The 22,250-nt window shown below is 34.9% G+C and overlaps 1 long non-coding RNA gene across 5 annotated transcripts; it reads right to left on the bottom strand.

The window, feature by feature from the left end:
• Positions 1 to 18,139: 18,139 nt before the first annotated feature.
• On the bottom strand, positions 18,140 to 20,351 carry LOC101211544. 5 transcript variants are annotated; one of them, XR_004216496.1, is made up of 4 exons: positions 20,119 to 20,339; positions 19,870 to 19,913; positions 19,264 to 19,511; positions 18,140 to 18,825 (listed from the first exon to the last, which is right to left on the bottom strand). It is a non-coding gene; the product is annotated as an uncharacterized LOC101211544 (long non-coding RNA). The 5 variants fall into 5 exon arrangements; XR_004216495.1 differs by having other exon boundaries at positions 19,264 to 19,913; positions 20,119 to 20,351; XR_969529.2 differs by lacking the exon at positions 19,870 to 19,913 and having other exon boundaries at positions 20,119 to 20,334.
• Positions 20,352 to 22,250: the final 1,899 nt, after the last annotated feature.

The following is a 22,250-nucleotide window of genomic DNA, read 5'->3' as shown; positions in this document are numbered from 1 at the left end:
TTTTTTTTTTTTTTTAATTTCGCAAAATAAGTCAATAAACTTGTTTTATGTGATATGTCAAATTCTAACTTCAAATCATTTTTCGCAGGAATTAAGAAGTTTAAGGTGGTTTAAGGATGTCACATCTTTGAATTTTAGTGTGTTACGGTGGTACATGAGATGAAAGACGAAGAAAATATGAAGGAGGCATGTTAAAAGACATTGTTATCAGTAAAGAAATAACCCATAAAGATTTACAAGCATAATTATATGACCTTGCAGAAGTTGACCCAACAAAGTTCGACATAATGATAAGATGCATATATGAGATAAAAGTGGAACACGAAGCTCCTCCATTTGAGTTAAGCATTTGAGTTAAGCAATAACCGTGATTTGAAGTTTTATCTTCTTAGTGAAAATACACTAGAGATCCATTTGTACGTCTCATTTGAGCCTAGAAGCAATCAAAGCAAGAAAGTGTTAAATAAAGATTATAATTCAGTATCCGGGAGCAACCAAGCTCATAACTTAAATCCTCATCCTCCAATTGCAATGGATACATTAAATGAGAATGAAGTTCATATTCGTGAAGTTGAAGTTGGCTTGTGTGATAACATGATAGGAACCACTTCGACTATATGGGAATCATATGAGTCATATGATTCGAAAGATAATACTTTTACATGGGAGTCAATTGAGATGAATAGTGAATCATTTGACATCCCACAACTTAGAGATGCTTCTACAAAAGATTGCAAAGAAAAATCTAAAGTTCATTACAACTCTTCTAGCTGAAAGTTGAAGACAGAAAGGAGTGATTGGTCCGAAGAAAGCCCTACAAGTGAGGAGTTGGATTTAGGACAAATATTATTTTGCAAAAGAGATTTGTCAATGAGATTAAGTGTCTTGGCGATGAATTTTTTTTCTAGTTTGTGGTAAAAAAGTCTACAAAAGAGGTTTTTTTTATTAGATACATTGACAACAAGTGTGGTTGGAGACTGCGAGCGGTAAGATTGAAGGATTCAAATATATTCAAGATTAAAAAGTATGTCAAAGTTCATTCGTGTTCTCTTGAGTTTTTGAATCGTGACCATAGGCAAGCAAAATCTTGGGTTGTTGGAGAATTAATAAAGTCAAAATTCAAGGGAATTGGTCATCTATACAAACCACGTGATATCATAGAAGACATGAGGCAAGACTATGACATAAATATGAGTTATGAAAAAGCATGGCGTGCTAGAGAAAATGTGTATGAACGAGTGCGAGGGTGTCCTGAAGAGTCATATAATCTATTGCTTAGATATGGTAAAGCTCTCAAATATGCAAATCTAGGTACAATATTTCACATGAAACTTGAAGATGATTGTTTCTTCAAATATCTTTTTATGGTTGTTGGTCCATATGTTCGAGGATTCTTAAATTGCATTAGACCAGTTATAGTCATGGATGGAACATTCCTTAAGAACAAATATCGGGTCAGTTGATAGTTGTCGTTTGCTTATATGGTAACAATTAAATTTATCCTCTTGCCTTTGGAGTGGTGAATAGAGAAACAGATGCTTCAAGATAGTGGTTCTTAGAGAAATTGAACGGTGCAATAGGGGAGGTGTCTAATCTAGGCTTCGTGACAGATTGGAAAACAATGGTATTTCATCGGTTTTTCCCTCCGCATTCCATGGACTTTGTGTCCAACATTTGACTCAAAATTTGAATGATAAATATAAGAATGACATTGTATCTACTTTGTTTTACAATGCATCGAGAACATATCGTGAATCAACGTTCTTAGAATCGTGAAGAAGTATTCTTGCATTTCCTAATGATTCAGGAAAATATTTAAACGACATTGGAATAACACGATGGTCTCGTGTTCACTGTCCAGGAAGACGATATAACATGATGACAACAAATATAGTAGAGTCCATGGATTCTATACTGAAAGAACCTAGAGATTTGCCTATTGCTTCATTCCTTGAACATGTTCTAGTTTTGCTACAACATTGGTTTTGGGAGCGCCGAGAAGAAGGCATTAAAGTGACATCTACATTGACTAAATGAACAAAGTTAGTTCTACAAAAGAAATAAGGACGAGCTTTGACAATGAAGGTCAACTCAATTGATTGTTACCAATTCCATGTTAAAGATATAGATAAAGACGAGGTTGTAAATTTTCATACTCAAGAGTGCACTTGTAAGGAGTTTCAAGCTAAGCAACTACCATGCGCACATGTAATTGTTGTAGCACGGGATCGCAATATAAATATATATAGTTTATGTGCTAACTATTACACTAATGAATGTTTGTTGGCAGCATATTAAGAGGTTGTCTACCTAGTTGAGAATCAGTCGGAATGGAAGACAAGTGAAGAATATGTACATATGACTATCTTACCTCTGAAAGTAGTCAAAAGAGTTGATCGACCAAAGAAAAAGAGATTCCAAGTGTAGGTGAAGCACCAAAATTGCATAAGTGTAGTCGATGTAAAGAAATAGACCACAATAGATTAACATGTACCAATCCAATTTCATACATTGAGAAGTCTAGCATACAAGATTAGTTACTGTCTTGGTATGTAGTATTAGTTTTATACTTGCATTGGTAATGTCCTTATATGGTTTCTGTTTATTTGTCTTCGTATGCAACACTGATGGTTTTTGTCTTAAAATGAACGATGGTTTAGGTCTTGGTAACATATTTTGAGTACCTTCAATGCGTCAGTTTTTGGTTCTTTAAATGCAACATTGATGGTTTCTATCTTGGTGTGCAACGTAAAGAGAACCCAATGTGTAGTGTAAATCATTCCCCAAGTGTGTTTTTTAAACTAGTGCGGGTCATAGCTTGGTTTTTGCTTGAGTTGTTTGCAAGATCACGATGTAAAAAAAGTTTCTTGTTTTAATGCAGGTGGAAGATGATCATAAAAATATTTCCTGAGTTGTTTGCAAGATCACTAAAGTCATCTCTCTAACAAATCTAATTTGAAGACTTTCCTTCTCTTTTTATTTATCATACTTTGTATTTTTTTTTTTTATTCTCTAGATATAGTTTAGTTTTGATTGCCATCTTTTGGTTTTGGTTATCAAAATCAATGTGTGAACATTTTAAAGAATATTTACTTATGAAATTTTTTTCACAATGTTTGTATTACTTTGCTTGTAATTACAACCATTTTATATGGTATTAGGCCCAAAAGAAGCTTGTCATAGCCATATTTCCAAAAATAAAAGTATAGGAATATGTTTTGCATGTTTAGCTAATTACTTTTGTGCTTTTTTAAGCTTCTATTCAATTCCTAAAAGCCCAAGTGAAAGGAAAATGAGGGTGTAGGTGCTGCAACTGCATCACATAAGCTTTCTCCAAAAACCAAAAATTATAAACACTTGATTTGGTTTTATCTCAGTGGAATTGCATGTCCTGTCAACTTACTCTGATCATGTAAGTTTCCCTTTCTCTTTGATCTCTAATTGACATTCTCTCCTTCATCTTCTTTTTCAATTTTCATTTGTTTTGTTATATTAAAACAATTTTTTGATTGTTATAGAAACTAAGTTTTATTTTGTTTATGTTTCAGTTTCTAGGGTCGGTTTTGTTTTTTGTTTTTTCTTTCATTTTCTTCTCCTTCATCAACAAATGTTTGTTTGAGGTACTCATGCCCTTGCCAAGTTCTATGCTTCTTTGTGGGATTCTGTTAATAATCTTTTTGATAGTTCCCTTAGCTTTATTTTGCTTGATTGAAGGACTTTCTTTTAGGTAGCTTCCTCCTTTTTTATATGTCCATAAGTTCTTTCATTTTTTTTTCTCAATGAAAACATGGTTATTCATTAGGAAAAAAAAAGGAACGTTTTTCCTCTTAAAAAATGTGTTGATTGGTGTGCATAAGTTCATGGTTTCTTTTGAAGGTTGTACCAGCTTTCGATTTTGAGAGTTTGGTTTTCATAGCTTCATATTTTCTCTCTCATTTTCAAAATTTATGTGCCTTAAGTTTCTTGTTAGAAAATAGAAATTATAGCAATACCAACAGATTGAAACATGCACTTGCCAGTTTGAAGCTGAAGAAGTCTTGAGTAAGGTTTAAGCTAAAGATAAAATATGTAGGGATGGTTTGTTGTGTACATTATGATGCAAAGCAGTGACAATATCTCCAGCTGAAGGCTGCTGCAATAAGATGGTTTGTTGTGTAGTTATAACTATACCGAGAGTTTTTTTGTTTCTCATCTTTGTGAAAGACATTCTGAATTTGTTTTGTTCTACAGTTTTTTGTGATTCTTACCTAATTAGGCATTCAATCATGCGCCTCTTGGGTCTGGAATAAGCAGGGAGGTTTTCCTTAGTCTGGAATAAGAGATTACTATTTGGTTGGAGGTTCTTACATATTTTTATTTCCTTGTAAGGCCATGTTATCTATAGGTTTTATGGAATTTTTTTATTCCAATTTCTTTTGTTTGGGTCGAACTTTAATTGACGTGGGTTGTTTATTTTAGGAGATGATGTTAACATTTGAATCTTAATTTTGTAAGTTGTAACCATCCAATCCACAAAAATTAGCTCGTGTAATAACAAAATTGATATACTTGCTCCATTAAAAGATATGATGTCCTTTTCATCTTTTTTGATATTGATTATTCTACATTTAATACTTACTTTATCTTTAAAAGAATGAAGATAATTTTCATCAACTATGAGATATGTAGACAAAAGTGAAAATGACAATCACTCTTGTAACATTAGAAAATACATAATAATAATTGGTCATTTACATATTGATTCAACCAAAACAATATGATGACATTTGTTGCTCAATAAATCAGCAGCCTCAACTACGTCCTTGATCACAGGGAAGTCTAACAACACAGCAAAAACAAAAGAATTCAGGCAGCTACAAAATGAACCTTAATAATTATGCTTCATCACTCCAAATATCATCAGAGGACAAAAGAAAGCTAACTAGTAATAACCTAGCTTGTCAAAGAATCATTCATATCAAATGGATGGAATTCAAATTTTCATATAATTAAATGTTATGTTATCTATTTAGCCTGAAGTTGGAGAGATACAAATTGTTGCATAACAATATTAAACATCTAATATCCAAACGTAAAGCAAGATGTTCAACTAACAAAACCAATACTCCCATTGACATCCACACGAGAATTCGTTTGAAAGACAATTCCAACATCCATTGCTTGGAAATCTTTTTCACATTCCAACTCAGTTCAAATTCAACCAAAACTCACCTAAATTAACTTCAATCTCCTACATATGCAATATCAAAAGCTAAATTAATTATCAAACAAACATCCAAATTAAGCTTAAATATATGTGGTGGAAGATAGGTGCGAGTTAAAACATTATGACTCAATAAACTTGCTAAACATACATAGGATCATTCTAAACGGTTTAGGAAGGGTAGCAATCTCATTTTGATATGTGCGAGATAAAATATTAAAACATTCTAATAAACTTGCTAAGCCTAATAAACTTGCTAAACATGTATAGGACCATTCTAAACGGTTTAGGAAGGATAGCAATCTCCTTTTGAAACTCCTATTGAAATTTTGATATGTGTGAGATAGGTGTGAGATAAAACATTAAAGCCCAATAAACATATATTGTAACACCTTTACTAAAATGAGATTGCTAGTGAGGGGTTGACAAGTTCATAAGAGGCTTACCATAGCAATAAACCTGTGTAAGGGCATGCTAAATAAACATGTGATAGGGGGTTGACAAGTTCATAGGAGGCTTACTAAATCAAATTGCTTGCACTCCTAAACATATATTGTAACACCTTTACTAAAATGATTAATAGTGGGAGGAAAGCCTACAATTCTTATGTTTAGGAACAAAACCCATTGAATCATTTGTTTTCAAATTCTCTCTAACAAACGAATCCTAAATACTGGTTCGACATAGGACGAATTAATATGGGAAGCTGTTTGGTTATACAAGGCAACAAAGATTGTAGTTTATTGGAACTACATCACTAAAAACATCAACAAAGTAGAGAACAACAATGCAACTTTTGATTATAATAATGTGATTAACTCTAAAAATGATAATGTCTTTCAACATTATTCTACTGGTAGCTTTGTTGAGTTTAGATGGGATACCAAATATGCTAGAATTCATGTTCTAAACTCCAAGGTATGTATATATATATATATATATATATATTTGTAGCATGCACAAATATAATGGATTATTAACCCAATTATCTATTATTACAGTTTGTGGTGAGTGGAAATGGTTCTTCGTCCAATATGGTTCTTCTGCCTAAAAACAGAATTCATGTTCCCACGGCTCTCTATGTGTGTGTGCCTGTAGAACATATGCATTTCTTCTCTACAAATTTAATGGTATATCTAAAATGTGTCCAACAAAAATCTCATATATCTCAATAGACAACTGAAACAATAATGATTTATATATTAAAAAAAAAAACTTAGATTTTATTACTCACTTGACTTCAAAGAGGATGGATACGATACTGCCAACGGAGAGGAGTGGAGAAGAAATAGAGAGGTCTGGTGAAAACAAAGCTAAAATCGGAAAGGAGTGGAGAAGCGTTCACCAGAGTTGATCAATTCGAAAATAAAACAAAGATCCGTGAAGAAGAAATTGAGAGGTCCGGTGAAAACGAAGTTGAAATCAGAAAGGAGTGGAGAAGAGTTCACCAAAGTTGAAGTCGAAACTAAAAACACAGAGCCGTGGAGAAGAAATGGATGGAAGAGACGTTCACCAGAGGCACCGAAGTTGAAGTCAAAGTGTGGAAGGAGGAGAGTTCAAAAGCGGGAGAGTTAAAGTTTACTTTTTTATTTTAATGTTGTTTTGTTTTTAGGTTGAAGAGAAGAAAAGGAAAGGGAGAAATTAAATAAGGGTATTGTGGACATTTCACTCTAAATTTGTCCTAAATCTGTACTTTTTCAAAATCAATTCTAAAATTCATTTTCCACTCCATTTTTAGCCTATTTTTTGCAATTTCCCAAAAAGAAAGAAGGCTAAGGTCGCGACTTAGGAAAGGAGAAAAGTTTTGTTTATGAATAAGTATGGAAATTGAACCCATTGATTCAAGATTTTAAATTTTGTAGCCTAAGTGAAATTGTGGATGACTAAAATGTAGGAGTGTTTGCGGTTCAGTTTGAAACTAAATGTCTAATTGCTATTTGAGGTTATTGTTATGTTAATGATACTAATTTACTATGGGTTAGTTAATTAATTGAAAATGATATGAATTTCTATTTAGTAACCTTGTATTTTCTTTTATAATTACTAATTAGTTTATGATAATAATTTTATTACATTTCGATTTTTGTTAAGTAATTTTTTATTACTACCATATTGTCATATGATTACATTTTTTTCTACCAATTACTAAGGGCTCGTTTGGTAACATCTTCGTTTCTTGTTCCATGTTTCTTTTTTTAAAAAAGACAAGAAATAGAAATGTATTTGATAACTGCTTCTTATTTCTTGTTTGATAATTATTTCATGTTTCATATTTATTATTTGTTGTTTTATTAATAATATGTCATACATTAAACTCAACTCACAACTAATTCAATTAAACATTAAACAAAAATACGTCTTACACAAAATATAAAAAAAAAATTATCAAAAGGTTTCTATCATTTAATACAAACAAGTCTTAATACACAAATAAAAACAATAACATAAACATAAAGTTGCATCTATCCTTTAAATGTTGTCCAAGTTTGATTGGCAACATCATCTCTCCCACGGCGTATTTTTCTTAGATGATGTCAACTCACATCTAATTCAATTATACCACACTCCAAATTGGTCGACAAATTCTTCAACTACAAACAAAAATAGCAGCATACAAATTTGTATTTCAAAGAAAAAAAAGTAAAAGCAAAAGACGAAACTCATATATAAGAAACAATTCTCTTCCTATCTTACTGTCTTTCTATTTTCCAACTTCAAGAAAGTGTAAACTACTGAAACCTAAACACACAGCTTAATCTCAAGCGGTCAGCATAACAACCCTTTTCTTGTATACTGAAATTACTTTTTCTTACTTGTAACATAATATTCTAAAAAATAGAGAAGATAATACAAAAACAACAACAAAAATATACATACAAGCAGATCTCACAAACTGGTAACAGAAATCAAGGACAAGAAATTTCAAATTGGTTTGGTTACATTGTTAGCATCATCAGATAAGAAGAGATATTATCCAGAAGGAGTGTTTGTCATTGGTTTCCAAATGATTTTTGGGTTCAGGGGTGTCTTGGCCAATAAACAGGTGCGTGTTCACATGCCAATCATGATCCCAATTTCATCGTCGACTCTTTAAATCTTCGTTTTTTTTAAAAGAAAAACTGTGTGTGTCCATAATTTATCTTCGCAATTGGAGGTTGGAGTTTTGACTATTAGCAGTAGCAGCTGCTGTTCTTTATATATATATATATACATTTGTGGAGAAAACAGAAGAGAGGAAGAAGAAGGTTGAGAAAAGAAATAGAGAGAGAAATTAAAGATGGCTGGTGGTGGATTTGGAGATGGTGGAGGTCCATTGTAGAGAGCTCATCTTTATGAGTATCAGATTACTCCATATTTTGTTACCGCTTGCATTGTTGCTGCTCTTGTTGTTGGATCACTGTTTGGCTACAGAATTATTTTTTTATTCCGATTCTTGGAGAATTCTTTTCTGGGCTTGTTTTTGTTCATCTCAATTATTTTTAACAACTAATTACTTCACCAAAAAGAAAAGAAAAAAAAACCTTGAAAACTTCTCTAGTTATATTTGAGTTTCTCTTTTTTTGCCTATAAGCAACAACAATGGCCAAATCAACCCAACTCTAAATAAATAATTTGAGATAGATACTTAAACCGTTCAAAGGCTATTAAAGGCAGGTTTTCTATTAATTGCACAGTTGGAAAATGAAAAACAAAATAGTAAAAAATAGTCTCAAACTAAACTTTAACTATTGAAACATCTCAAAGTAACAATTTATTGAAGTAAAAAACCTCAAAGGCATATGTTGTTCGCATCATAACTTTTAGATTAAACTTTCATCACTCCAAGCCATACTTTAAACCGTCAAAATCACTAAACTTAACTATTATAAGGGTGTCAATAAAGCCATCAAATTTACACAAACAACCTTTACTTAACAAACTATGAACCGAGTTATTGAATGTCAATCTCAATACTTTAGTATTCTCATCACAATTGAATTGACAATAACAATTTAGCACCAAACTATAGAAAGAAATGCTTCTCAACGCCAAACATAGTACAAATGGATGGAGTTTTAGCAGACAAGCTGTAACAAAAATGGTCTACGCGACAATTATTTTCTGTCATGAATAAAATTTATGACAATTATTTATAATCATAGTATTGGGAGTCATGGAAAGTTCTTCCATGACAGTTTTCCAAAACTGTCGCAATAAGTTGTTTCATGACAAAAAATAAATGTCGTTAATTATTATTTTATAACAACAAATAATGGTCATATTTTATATTATGACAACAAATAACTGTCATCATTTGCTATTAATGACAGCTAAAAAAATATCGCAAATTCGTTTATTGTGACATTTTTTAAATGTCAAGGATATGTCAATCGTGACAATTTTTTATAAAAAAAGTTGTCATTGTTTTAATATTGATGACAATTAAGAAATGTCACGAATTCATATATTATGACATTTTTTTTCCTGTTGCAAATTTCTCAATTACTACAGTTTTTTCTTATTCTTCTTGTCGCTCCGCCATTACACAAACCATTTGAATGATAATAATGTTATAATACATCACACCCATATAGAAACAAATAGTCAACACTTTAATACATATATGCTAATACGCTTTGTAATATTCGTACATTTTCAATCAAGTTTGAATAATTTACAAGTATGAAATTTCATCCCTTAATCAAAACTAGTATAAATACCATTAGAATATGTTGGAATTCTTTCCTTTTTTTCTAGGCTTTTTCCTTGTTAGAATCCTAGAATAATTATGGAAAGATTATGGGAATGTATTCCTTATTTTCCTAAATCTTTTCCTTTTTTTATTCCATTGTGTACTCTATTTATTCTCCCTTGTACCTATTGCTTTATTCATTAGAAAATAATAACAACACAAACAATCGTGGTTTTTCTCCCGGTACTCGGGTTTCCACGTAAATTGGTGTGAACTCGTTGTCTCTCTTTTCAATATGGTATCAGAGCGGGACAATGAAAACACCCTAGAAACCCAAAAAAACCAAACCACTTATGAAAATCAAACAGAAGGGACAGCCATCAATTTTAGTGCTGCCGTAGCTGCTGCCATCGATGCTCGGATGAGTGCTGCCATGGACGAATTATTAAGCCGGCTACAGAAAACGTCCGAAAATAATTTTTCGTCATTACCGCAGTCGTCCGCGCCGTCACCGGACCACCACGCGCCGCCGCCGGACCACCACGCGTCGTCACTGGACCACCACGCGCCGCCGCCGGACCACCACGCGCCTGGTTTTCTTCCTCAGACGGCGCCGACCATCCCATCTGTCCAACCCTTTTCTTCGTCCGCGGCCTATATTGCTCCCCACGCCCCGATTTATGTTCTGCCATCTAATTCCAATCGGCTACCACCGCTTCTGCCGTCAAATCTGTATGGCCAGCCACCCAATGATCCTAGCTACCATCCCGATGTTAAAAACTCTCAAATTCACTCAACATTTGAGGTTGGTGAATCTTCGGCATATTCCAACCGTAACGTGCAAGCTTCCTCGGGAATAGTTCATCAACAATTGGAAGGGCTTCGACAACAGATAGCAGCACTTGAGGCTACCTTAGGGACGACATCCACTCTACCGATGTATTCTGAGAATCCGGTAAACTCGTTCCCTAATGTATCCTCTCCTTATGTGACTAATACGGTGGCTCAGTCTTCCATGTATCATCTTTCAGGAGAAAAGTTGAATGGCAACAACTATTTCTCATGGTCTCAGTCAGTAAAGATGGTCCTCGAAGGACGACAAAAATTTAGCTTTCTGACAGGGGAAATACCTCGCCCCCTACCGGGCGACCCACATGAACGATATTGGAAGGCAGAAGACTCTATTCTTCGATCCATATTGATCAATAGTATGGAACCTCAAATTGGCAAGCCGTTATTGTTTGCTGCAACAGCCAAGGATATTTGGGACACAGCCCAGACACTTTACTCAAAACGTCAGAATGCCTCTCGTCTATACACGCTGAGAAAGCAAGTTCATGAATGCAAGCAAGGAACCATGGATGTCACATCCTTTTTCAATAAGCTTTCTCTTATATGGCAAGAAATGGACCTATGCAGAGAACTAGTCTGGCGTGATCCCACTGATGGTGTACAGTACTCGAGAATTGAAGAGAATGACAGGATTTATGACTTTCTTGCTGGTCTTAATCCTAAGTTTGATGTAGTTCGAGGGCGTATACTAGGTCAAAGACCGATTCCCTCCCTGATGGAAGTTTGCTCTGAAATCCGCCTCGAGGAAGATCGCACAAGTGCTATGAATATTTCCGCAACCCCTACTATTGACTCTGCTGCTTTTAGTGCAAGATCTTCTAACAGTAGCAGTGACAAGCATAATGGAAAACCAATTCCTGTCTGCGAGCATTGCAAAAAACAATGGCATACCAAAGAACAATGTTGGAAGTTACATGGTCGTCCCCCAGGAAGTAAGAAACGCCCTTCCAACGACAAACAGAACACAGGGCGGGCGTATGTGAGTGAGTCTGCTGAACCTCCTCAACAATCCGATCCACACAAAAACCAAACTGATCTCAGTCTTGCCACTTTAGGTGCCATTGTCCAATCAGGTATACCTCATTCCTTCGGTCTTGTTAGTATTGATGGGAAGAACCCCTGGATTCTGGATTCTGGTGCCACAGATCATTTGACTGGGTCCTCTGAACATTTTGTATCTTACATTCCTTGTGCTGGGAACGAGACAATTAGAATTGCAGATGGCTCCTTGGCCCCCATTGCTGGAAAGGGGAAGATTTCTCCTTGTGCAGGGCTCTCCTTACATAATGTTTTGCATGTGCCCAAACTATCTTATAATTTGCTTTCGATAAGCAAGATCACTCATGAGTTAAACTGCAAAGCAATATTCTTACCTGATTCTGTCTCTTTTCAGGACTTGAGCTCGGGGAGGATGATTGGCACTGCCCGGCATAGTAGGGGACTCTACCTCCTTGATGACGATACCTCTTCTAGTAGCATTCCTAGGACTAGTCTCTTATCTTCCTATTTCACTACTTCTGAACAAGATTGTATGTTGTGGCATTTTCGTTTAGGCCACCCTAATTTTCAATATATGAAACATTTATTTCCACATCTCTTCTCTAAAGTTGAGATGACTACCTTATCTTGTGATGTGTGTATTCAGGCCAAACAACATCGAGTCTCTTTTCCCTCACAACCATACAAACCAACCCAACCCTTCACTCTTGTTCATAGTGATGTCTGGGGACCATCCAAGATAACAACCTCATCTGGAAAACGGTGGTTCGTAACCTTCATTGATGATCATACCCGTCTTACCTGGGTCTACCTTATCACTGATAAATCTGAGGTTTCCTCTATGTTTCAAAATTTCTATCACACCATTGAAACACAATTCCATCAAAAAATTGCTATTCTTCGGAGTGATAATGGTCGGGAATTCCAAAACCATAACCTTAGTGAATTTCTTGCTTCCAAGGGGATTGTTCATCAAAACTCGTGCGCCTACACTCCTCAACAAAATGGAGTGGCCGAGCGAAAAAACCGTCACCTTCTGGAAGTAGCCCGTTCCCTTATGCTTTCTACTTCCCTTCCTTCATACTTGTGGGGAGATGCTATTCTTACAGCAGCTCATTTAATCAATAGAATGCCTTCTCGTATTCTTCATCTTCAAACTCCCTTAGATTGTCTTAAGGAGTCCTACCCATCGACTCGTCATGTTTCTGAGGTTCCTCTTCGTGTGTTTGGGTGTACCGCTTATGTCCATAATTTTGGCCCTAATCAAACCAAATTTACCCCTCGGGCTCAGGCATGTGTGTTTGTTGGGTATCCCCCTCACCAGCGTGGTTATAAATGTTTTCACCCACCATCCAGAAAATACTTTGTCACTATGGATGTTACTTTCTGTGAGGATCGACCCTACTTTCCCGTTAGCCATCTTCAGGGGGAGAGTGTGAGTGAAGAGTCTAACAACACCTTTGAATTCATCGAACCCACTCCTAGTGTTGTGTCTAACATCATTCCTCATTCCATAGTCCTACCCACAAACCAAGTCCCCTGGAAAACGTACTACAGGAGGAATCACAAAAAGGAAGTCGGTTCCCCTACTAGTCAGCCGCCGGCTCCAGTCCAAGACTCTGAACCTCCTCGAGATCAAGGTATGGAAAACCCTACTGAACCCTGTACTAAGAATATGATAAGTGAGAATGACAGGTCTAATGTTGCTGTTCTTGAAAACGTGGAAGAAAAGGACAGTGGTGATGAGATTGAGGTCAGAATAGAAACCCGTAATAATGAAGCGGAACAGGGTCATACAGGAAAATCAGATGAGTATGATTCCTCTCTTGACATTCCCATTGCTCTGAGAAAAGGCACCAGGTCTTGTACTAAACACCCCATTTGCAATTATGTTTCCTACGATAGTCTCTCTCCTCAGTTCAGAGCTTTTACAGCAAGCCTTGACTCTACCATAATACCAAAAGATATCTACACTGCTTTAAAGTATCCTGAATGGAAGAATGCTGTCATGGAAGAGATGAAAGCTCTTGAAAAGAATAGTACTTGGGACATTTGTACTCTACCTAAGGGACACAAAACTGTGGGATGCAAATGGGTGTTCTCTCTCAAATACAAAGCTGATGGTACTCTTGACAGACACAAGGCAAGGTTAGTTGCGAAGGGATTTACTCAAACCTATGGTATTGACTATTCAGAAACTTTTTCTCCAGTTGCTAAGTTGAATACTATTAGAGTTCTGTTATCTGTTGCTGTGAACAAAGATTGGCCTTTATATCAGCTGGATGTTAAGAATGCCTTTTTGAATGGAGACCTCGTAGAGGAAGTCTACATGAGCCCTCCGCCTGGATTTGAAGCTCAGTTTGGTCAGCATGTGTGTAAACTCCAGAAATCTATATATGGTCTGAAACAGTCTCCCAGAGCATGGTTTGACAGATTCACTACCTTTGTCAAGTCCCAAGGGTACAGGCAGGGACACTCTGATCATACTTTATTTACAAAGGTTTCCAAAACAGGAAAGATTGCTTTTCTAATAGTTTATGTGGATGACATTGTTTTGACTGGAGATGATCAGGCAGAAATCAGTCAACTAAAGCAGAGAATGGGCGATGAGTTTGAAATCAAGGATTTGGGAAATTTGAAATATTTCCTTGGAATGGAGGTGGCCAGATCTAAAGAAGGTATCTCCGTATCTCAAAGAAAATACATCCTTGATTTGTTAACTGAGACAGGTATGTTAGGATGTCGTCCCACTGACACTCCTATTGAATTCAACTGCAAACTAGGAAACTCTGATGATCAAGTTCCAGTTGATAAAGAACAATATCAACGCCTCGTGGGTAAATTAATTTACTTATCTCATACTCGTCCTGATATTTCCTTTGCTGTGAGTGTTGTCAGCCAGTTTATGCAGACCCCTAATGAGGAACACATGAAAGCTGTCAACAGAATCTTGAGATACTTAAAATCAACACCTGGTAAAGGGCTGATGTTTAGAAAAACAGACAGAAAGACCATTGAGGCATACACTGACTCGGATTGGGCAGGATCTGTTGTTGACAGAAAATCTACCTCTGGTTATTGTACCTTTGTTTGGGGCAATCTTGTAACTTGGAGGAGTAAGAAGCAAAGTGTTGTGGCCAGGAGCAGCGCTGAGGCTGAATATAGAGCTATGAGTTTAGGAATATGTGAGGAAATTTGGCTTCAGAAAGTTTTGACAGATCTTCATCAGGAATGTGAGACACCATTGAAGCTTTTCTGTGATAATAAAGCCGCTATTAGTATTGCTAACAACCCTGTTCAACATGATAGAACTAAACATGTTGAGATTGATCGACATTTTATCAAAGAAAAACTTGACAGTGGGAGCATATGCATTCCGTACATCCCTTCGAGTCAACAGGTTGCTGATGTTCTTACCAAAGGGCTTCTCAGACCAAACTTCGACTTCTGCGTTAGCAAGTTGGGCCTCATTGATATTTACGTCCCAACTTGAGGGGGAGTGTTGGAATTCTTTCCTTTTTTTCTAGGCTTTTTCCTTGTTAGAATCCTAGAATAATTATGGAAAGATTATGGGAATGTATTCCTTATTTTCCTAAATCTTTTCCTTTTTTATTTCATTGTGTACTCTATTTATTCTCTCTTGTACCTATTGCTTTATTCATTAGAAAATAATAACAACACAAACAATCGTGGTTTTTCTCCCGGTACTCGTGTTTCCACGTAAATTGGTGTGAACTCGTTGTCTCTCTTTTCAATAGAATACATATAACATGATTTTCTGCACAAGCATAACAACCAACCGATAAGCCTTCATCTCTGAAAATATTCTTTGGTGCTTGAACCATGCTAGCCAGTGTATTTTGATGGTACAGATAAACTTCTTTGAAGGAAAACTCATGAAGTTGTCGACTCCAGTTGAACCTACAAAGACAACATGGATATAAGCATACATCACAGAGCAAAAGAGTGCAACTCACTTAAAGAGAGTACAACATGAATATAGCAAACAGCCACATAAAATTTTACTCTGTAGCAAGCACAGAAGAATGTAAAAAAGAAAAAGAATAAAATGATGTCAATCAATGGGATCTACATTTAAGTACTATTAGTGATATACCATAGTTACATTAGGTGCAAAACCAACTATCATGAAATAAATAAAGAAACATATCGTTTTGCCCTTAATTTATTATACAATACTGCTAATTCTATACGAATGATTGATGTTAATATGATGCTCATTCTATACTAAGGATTCATTGTTGGATATCTCATCAACATCAACAACCACAGGATGGGATGAGATATCCAACAATGCACCTTTTATGTCTCTCACATACAAATATAAAAGATTGGAGATCCCGACACCACCTCCATTTGACAGGCCAGTTCTGAAAATGAAGATATCTTGTCTATAAAAGAAGAGCAAGTTAAACAACAAAATAGAGCCATATATGTGAAGTTTGTATAATATTGACAACTGACCTTAGAGCATGATTAAACCTACAAAACAAAGCAACATTGAAGAATAGAACACCAATAATCTCATGACAAATAAACAATAAAAAACCTGAAGTGAAATTAGTTTTGAAGATCAATATCCAAATCCTTTATTCTAGCTAGATTGACAACTACAATGGGTAAAAGTAGTTCACAACCTCAGCTTTTAGCAACACAATATCTAGACATAATCTGAAAGCGGAGAATTAACCCCATGAACAAAAACTTATTGATTGATTAGAAAGCTAAAAATGAAAGAAAATGAAAAAGAGAGAAAAAAAAACCCCTAGAACTATACCTTTAAATCTCTTCTCGACAAGTACGTAAATTGTTTACCACTGACACCATCACCAGAGTCAATGACTAACCCAGCCAGTAAACTTGTTAACACAAAAAGAAAAAATTAAGTAAAAAATTAGATGAAAACTATAGGAAAAAATTGAGAAAGAAAAGTAGTAGGGAAAGATGACAAGTTCAGAAAAATAACTAAGCACAATTTTGACTTTCAATTCATCTTTATAAGCACCTTAAGCATAGGAAGTTAAAACTTGCTTGGATTTGAATGAAGACCCCGTAAAAGTTGTACTTCTCAAACATGGTTTCAGCCTATAAGGTTAAATTGACCAAACTCATTAAATTGAGCAAATGAAATTGAAATAACATTGAAAGAAAATCAAATATCACAAACCATTTTTTCACAGTTCTTTGAAGGATTGAAAGGTGGGTCTGTGAGCGAAATTTTACAAACTATTTTTTCACAGTTCTTTTAGCGCAACATTATGATTTGTCCATGGGAAAAATGTATAAAGTTCAAAGTAGGTGGTAAATGGAAATTTAAGTACAGTGGGGTATACATTTTTTAGCACAACAAAAAAGGGAAAAAATGTCTATAACTAACAAGTCTAAATGATGAATAATGAGATCACACTTGAAGTATGAGCACCAGCAATAATAGTTGAGAGTAATACAAGTTTCGAAAACCATACTCAGTAGCAAACGTCCACATGATATAAAGATAACCATAACCAATGGCCATTAGAAACAAGAAAATGTGAAAATGAAGATGCAATATTCAATCTACAATACACATTTTCAGTCATTAGTGCAAACAAATGGTTACTTGTAACAGAGAAACAAAATTGCTTTTGCCTTATAACCATCTCAATACTTGGCTAGGAGCAAATAATATGGTATTCTGCAAGTAGAAACTTTTGTAAAAGACAACTTGAAATAATTAGGAACTGAGGAACTTTAATCATTTCCAACTTTTCTTCTCATATATCAATACTCAACTTATAAGATATAACTCAACTAATAAGTTATAACCACTATTTGGTGCATTCAAGTTGCATATTCTTAAATCTCTCCATCTTTTAAATTAGATTACCTAATATAGGAGGAAATAGGCTACAATATAAAAAGTGCCCAATTTCCGTCCATTGCAATTGGAAGAATCATTTTATTTGCTAGAGTTTTTCCAATAGTATACTATGAAGATTAGAAACTGTCAACTTGAGGATTTATCAATAGTATATTTATAATCATACAGTCAACAGAAACCAAAAAAATAAATCTACACTAACCCGTTTTCCATCCGAACTTCAGTTGACAACATAAATACTGCCTTTATGCCCATCATCGGAAGAGAGTTCTCCCATCTTATCCCCATTCGTCCCATCATATATTATTCCCTTCTTGTTGGAGCTTATAGTAATGAACCTTAAACAGTTGACAAAATTTGAATGGTCTCTGAAGACACATCCCAAAGGTTTCCATTGAGGACTTTATGGATTTAAAAAGAGACATGAATTTCAAAATTTCGATTGATAATAAAATCTTATCAAGAATAAACATATCACATTACAAAGTAAACACAAAATATCTAAGAACAAAAAAGAAATAATAACAATAAATAAATAAACAAGTCACCAGATATCTTTCAAACTTAAGAGCAATAGTGCACTCATCTTTGTTCATCCCATTCTTATTACACACAAAGAAAAAATGAAGAATTGTATGTCCATCTTGGAATGGTCCCTAAACCCTAAACACAAAAAGAAAAAATTCTAGGATACACCTAAGTATTTTTCTTTTTGGGGTAAAACTTCTTTGTTTCTTGATCAACTCTACATGCACACTTCAGCTGCAGGAATAGATTACTACTTTTTGGCTTCAGCATCCATTATTTTAGCTTCTCATAGCCTAGCCTAAAATATTTCAATATTACATAATTACAAAGAAGACAAGACTATAAGCCAAAAGCAAACTGTAGAAACTAGTAACACAAACTTTCATGCTTCAGATGGCCATTATCAGCACTAAGTTCCGAAAGTAACAGACTCCAACACAATGCAATTGAAGTTCGTTATAATGTCATCAATAAATACGGAAGGGAAGTACAGACGACCTGCATTTAGAAAGAATAACAATCAACAAACTTGAGAGATAGCTTAAATCTAAATGGTGGTCCTTCATAAAAATTCACTAGGAAATGCTCTCCGCAAGTGGCATTGCAAAAGGGTCTTGTTGGTTTAGATGCACAACTTAAAACCTGCTAGAATGACCATCAAACTCGCCAACATTCGTACCTGAATCCCACCTAATTAATCAAGTCAAGTGACAGTAGGTTAGCCAGGAAAGAAAGTTAAAACAATTAAGAACACTTTCAATTCCTTACAAGGTCTTCATATCCTACTATAGATGAAATCTAACACCAGATCAGACATTCATTACGTGAGCCAATTAAAGAAGAAGACATATCGGATACTTGGGAAAGTGATGAACAAGGAGATTTCAAATTCATGGGAACCTTCAACTTGTTAAAGAAAATAAAGGGAATATGAATAAAAGTTCATTTAAGTGACTAATAGAAACTGAATTTCAGATAAGCATGACTAAAATTTGCATCCTAGTTTTGCAAAAGCAATTTGTAATAAACCAATGCCCACGGAGTACAACTATATGATTCACAAGATTCTCATCACTTATCAACACAAAAATTATCAAAAACAAAATACGAAAAAGGAAACAAACTCACATAAAAGCACGCACGAACGATTTTCCGTTCACTTCACCACAAGCCACAATCCTCATTCCATCAGGAGACAATTGCAAATCATCGATCAGCCCAGACAAAACCTTAAACTCCTTGAGCATGAACTTAGTATGAGTGCCCAAATCCTCACAATCCCAGACACGTCAGCAGACACAATCCACTCACCATTCAGATTGATGGTCGGAGATGATCGAAATCATGTGAGGGTTTGGAATTTTCATTTGCGTGAGCTGGGTTTAAGAATAGGTGGAAACTTTAGTTTAATAAAAAATTTTCTGCATCTTTGATGACAACGAATAATTGTGGCAAAAAGTAGAATCTGAAAACTTTCATCTGTTTCCGCCAAAAAACGCGAATTTTTATCTTTTGGGACAGTTTTTTTTTTCTCCTTTCAATTTTGGGATGTAAAATAGATACTTTTTTGTTGTAGTGAATTCACTAGTGAAAACAATACACTGTAGACAAATTTCATTCGTTCAAGCTAACATTGTGTGTGTGATGTTTGAATGAAGAACTCCAAGTCAATATAACTCTAATTTTCAATAGCAAAAGATAAAATAACAAATAAGCATAAATATCTTCACTTACCCTCACGTGATTCAATTATACTTCCAATTCAAGGAGTAGGTAACCTTTAGATTTGCATTTTTGGAGGAGGATAATATAGAAAGCAATCCATCAACAACAAACAAAAATTCATCAACAAAAATAAAACAAAACAAAAACAATACACAAGTGATGGAAACCCCGATTTTAAGGGAGATGGAGATCTCGACAGGAGACAGAGCCATATTATTACTTGTTGGAGAATGAAGAAATAGAGAAAAAAACACATACCTTTAGCCAGAGAACGAAGGTGAAAGAGGAATGGAGAGCCAGAGAAGAGAGAAGAGAGAAGAGGAACAGAGAGCTGGAGAACGAAGCTGTAGTCATTGAAGAAAGAAGATAGAGGAGAACAAAGGTGAAGAACAAGAAAGAGAGAAGACGAAATCGAGAAGGTAGAAGACAAGCTGAAGAGGAAAATAGAAACCGAGAGAAATAAAGTCAAAATGGAAACAAGAGAAACTTATTTTTGTTCCCACTAATTTCGAATTAAAAGAGAAATGTTTCTAATTATTTTGAAGACGAGCACCAAAATAAATTTATTTCTTAAAACAGTAACTTTGAAAAGTAATTGCACAATATGGAAGGAATGAAATTTGTATTGCGTAAGTTATGAACATCATGCAAATTAAATTCAATTTGAAAACCCACAAAATTTAGAGAAAACAAAAGTAAAAACTAAACATGCTTTTCTATGTAGAAAAGGAAAAAAGTAATCTAACATTTGTAGAATCTTCCAAGAATGCATTTTCGTAGAGTTTTCCAAAAAAACCACAAAGTCTATTTTGTTATTCTCAACGTGAAAATCACAAAAAGAGTTGTGGTTATGGTAATGATTTTGTAAAAGGAAACCTTTATAAAGGTTTTTTTATAAGAGAGATAGTAAAACACAAAGGGAAAGAGTTCTCTCTATCTTAACCATTTTTTAAGAGATGGAGTTATCAAATAACTCCCTCCCTCCCTCTTCCTCCTCCTCAAGGTAATTAAATTATATTAAATTAATTAATATAAAATAAATTTAAATTTAAAATCATATTATATCACATATAATATAACTAATGGTTTAGTTCTCTAATAATAATAATGAGATTAGTTAATTAAACTCTTTAGTTAAATTAATCTAATTAATCTTCATTCATCAACTCTAAGTCATTCCACTAAAAACTAATAGTTGCACTATTCTTACTGTAAATATATTTATGTGTCCATCAAATATAATCAATCGACAGTGCAATGACCCTTCATAAATTGCTCGTATGTACAGCTAGGCCAACAATTACTGTTTTGTCCCTGTAGTTATATTTAACTCCTTAAGTACCATTGATTTCTTTAATGAACAATAAGTTATAGTCTCACTATAACTGAACTCCTCTCTGGCCAAAAGAGCTTGTGGTGCTACATTGTTCAAGCTCTAGAATTAGCCCTTAAGAGAGAAATTTCTCTACTTACTCCATATATAGAGAATGAGTAAATTTCTTCTTGTGTAGTTGTGTTCCTAACTCCTCAATCAAGACGAATCCCTAAAATGGTAGCATATTGAGTCAGCAACATAGATCACTCTCACCCATGCAGATCAAATGACCACCTCCATAGGCAAGAGTTCACAACTCACTCAGGATTCAGGTCAAGTCACCTATGGTCATCCTGGTGAAATATGGTCTCAAGTAGTACGATGTTAATAAGAGAGATTATTCATTTCATGGTTCGGTTGTACAACCTAGTTCTTGAAACTCCCTAAAAAGTTTAAGTGTTAAGTGTTTTAAAGAAATTAAGTGGTTTGTTGTTCTTTGTTAGGTGGGCAAGAAAAGAGATTTTGGCTAAGTGTGAAAGATTGTAGTTAGCAGCCAAAATGATATAGGATATTATTTTGTGGGTGTTAGGCGTTTTGGAGATGACTCAGGCGAGAAGGGCGTTGTTGGTGAGAAGAACCTTCAAAGGATAAGGCATGCATGTGTGAAAGTTGCTAGGAATTTGGCTTAAGACTAGGCGAGAACCTTTAAAAGAATGTCCTAGACGTTTACTGTTAGGTAAGGAGACTTGTTAGAGGTGTCTTGGCATTTTGACTTAGCGTTTGAAGGAGTTGCGAGGTTAGTTTGTGCTATGCGAACAAGTAAGATTAGGTGAAGACAAGCTATGTGGCTAAATTGTGTAGAGGTTAATTTAGCGAGAAGACCATGCACTTGGCAAGGAGAATTTAAGGTTAGACATTTAAGAGTGCTTTTAGGCGTTTTGGGTAGTCGGTTAAGTGGTTTTCAGGTGTTCTAAGCATGCAAGGTTAGGTTCCATACAAGTAGGAGGTGGCCAATTCCACTTTCCAGACAACTCTATAAATAGTCTCACTTCAAAACAAAAGTTCTCTTAATTCT

This window comes from Cucumis sativus, chromosome 5 (assembly GCF_000004075.3).
Source record: "Cucumis sativus cultivar 9930 chromosome 5, Cucumber_9930_V3, whole genome shotgun sequence".
NCBI lineage: Eukaryota > Viridiplantae > Streptophyta > Magnoliopsida > Cucurbitales > Cucurbitaceae > Cucumis > Cucumis sativus.
Note: the sequence above shows the minus strand (reverse complement) of the source record. Positions and strands in the feature narration are given on the sequence as shown.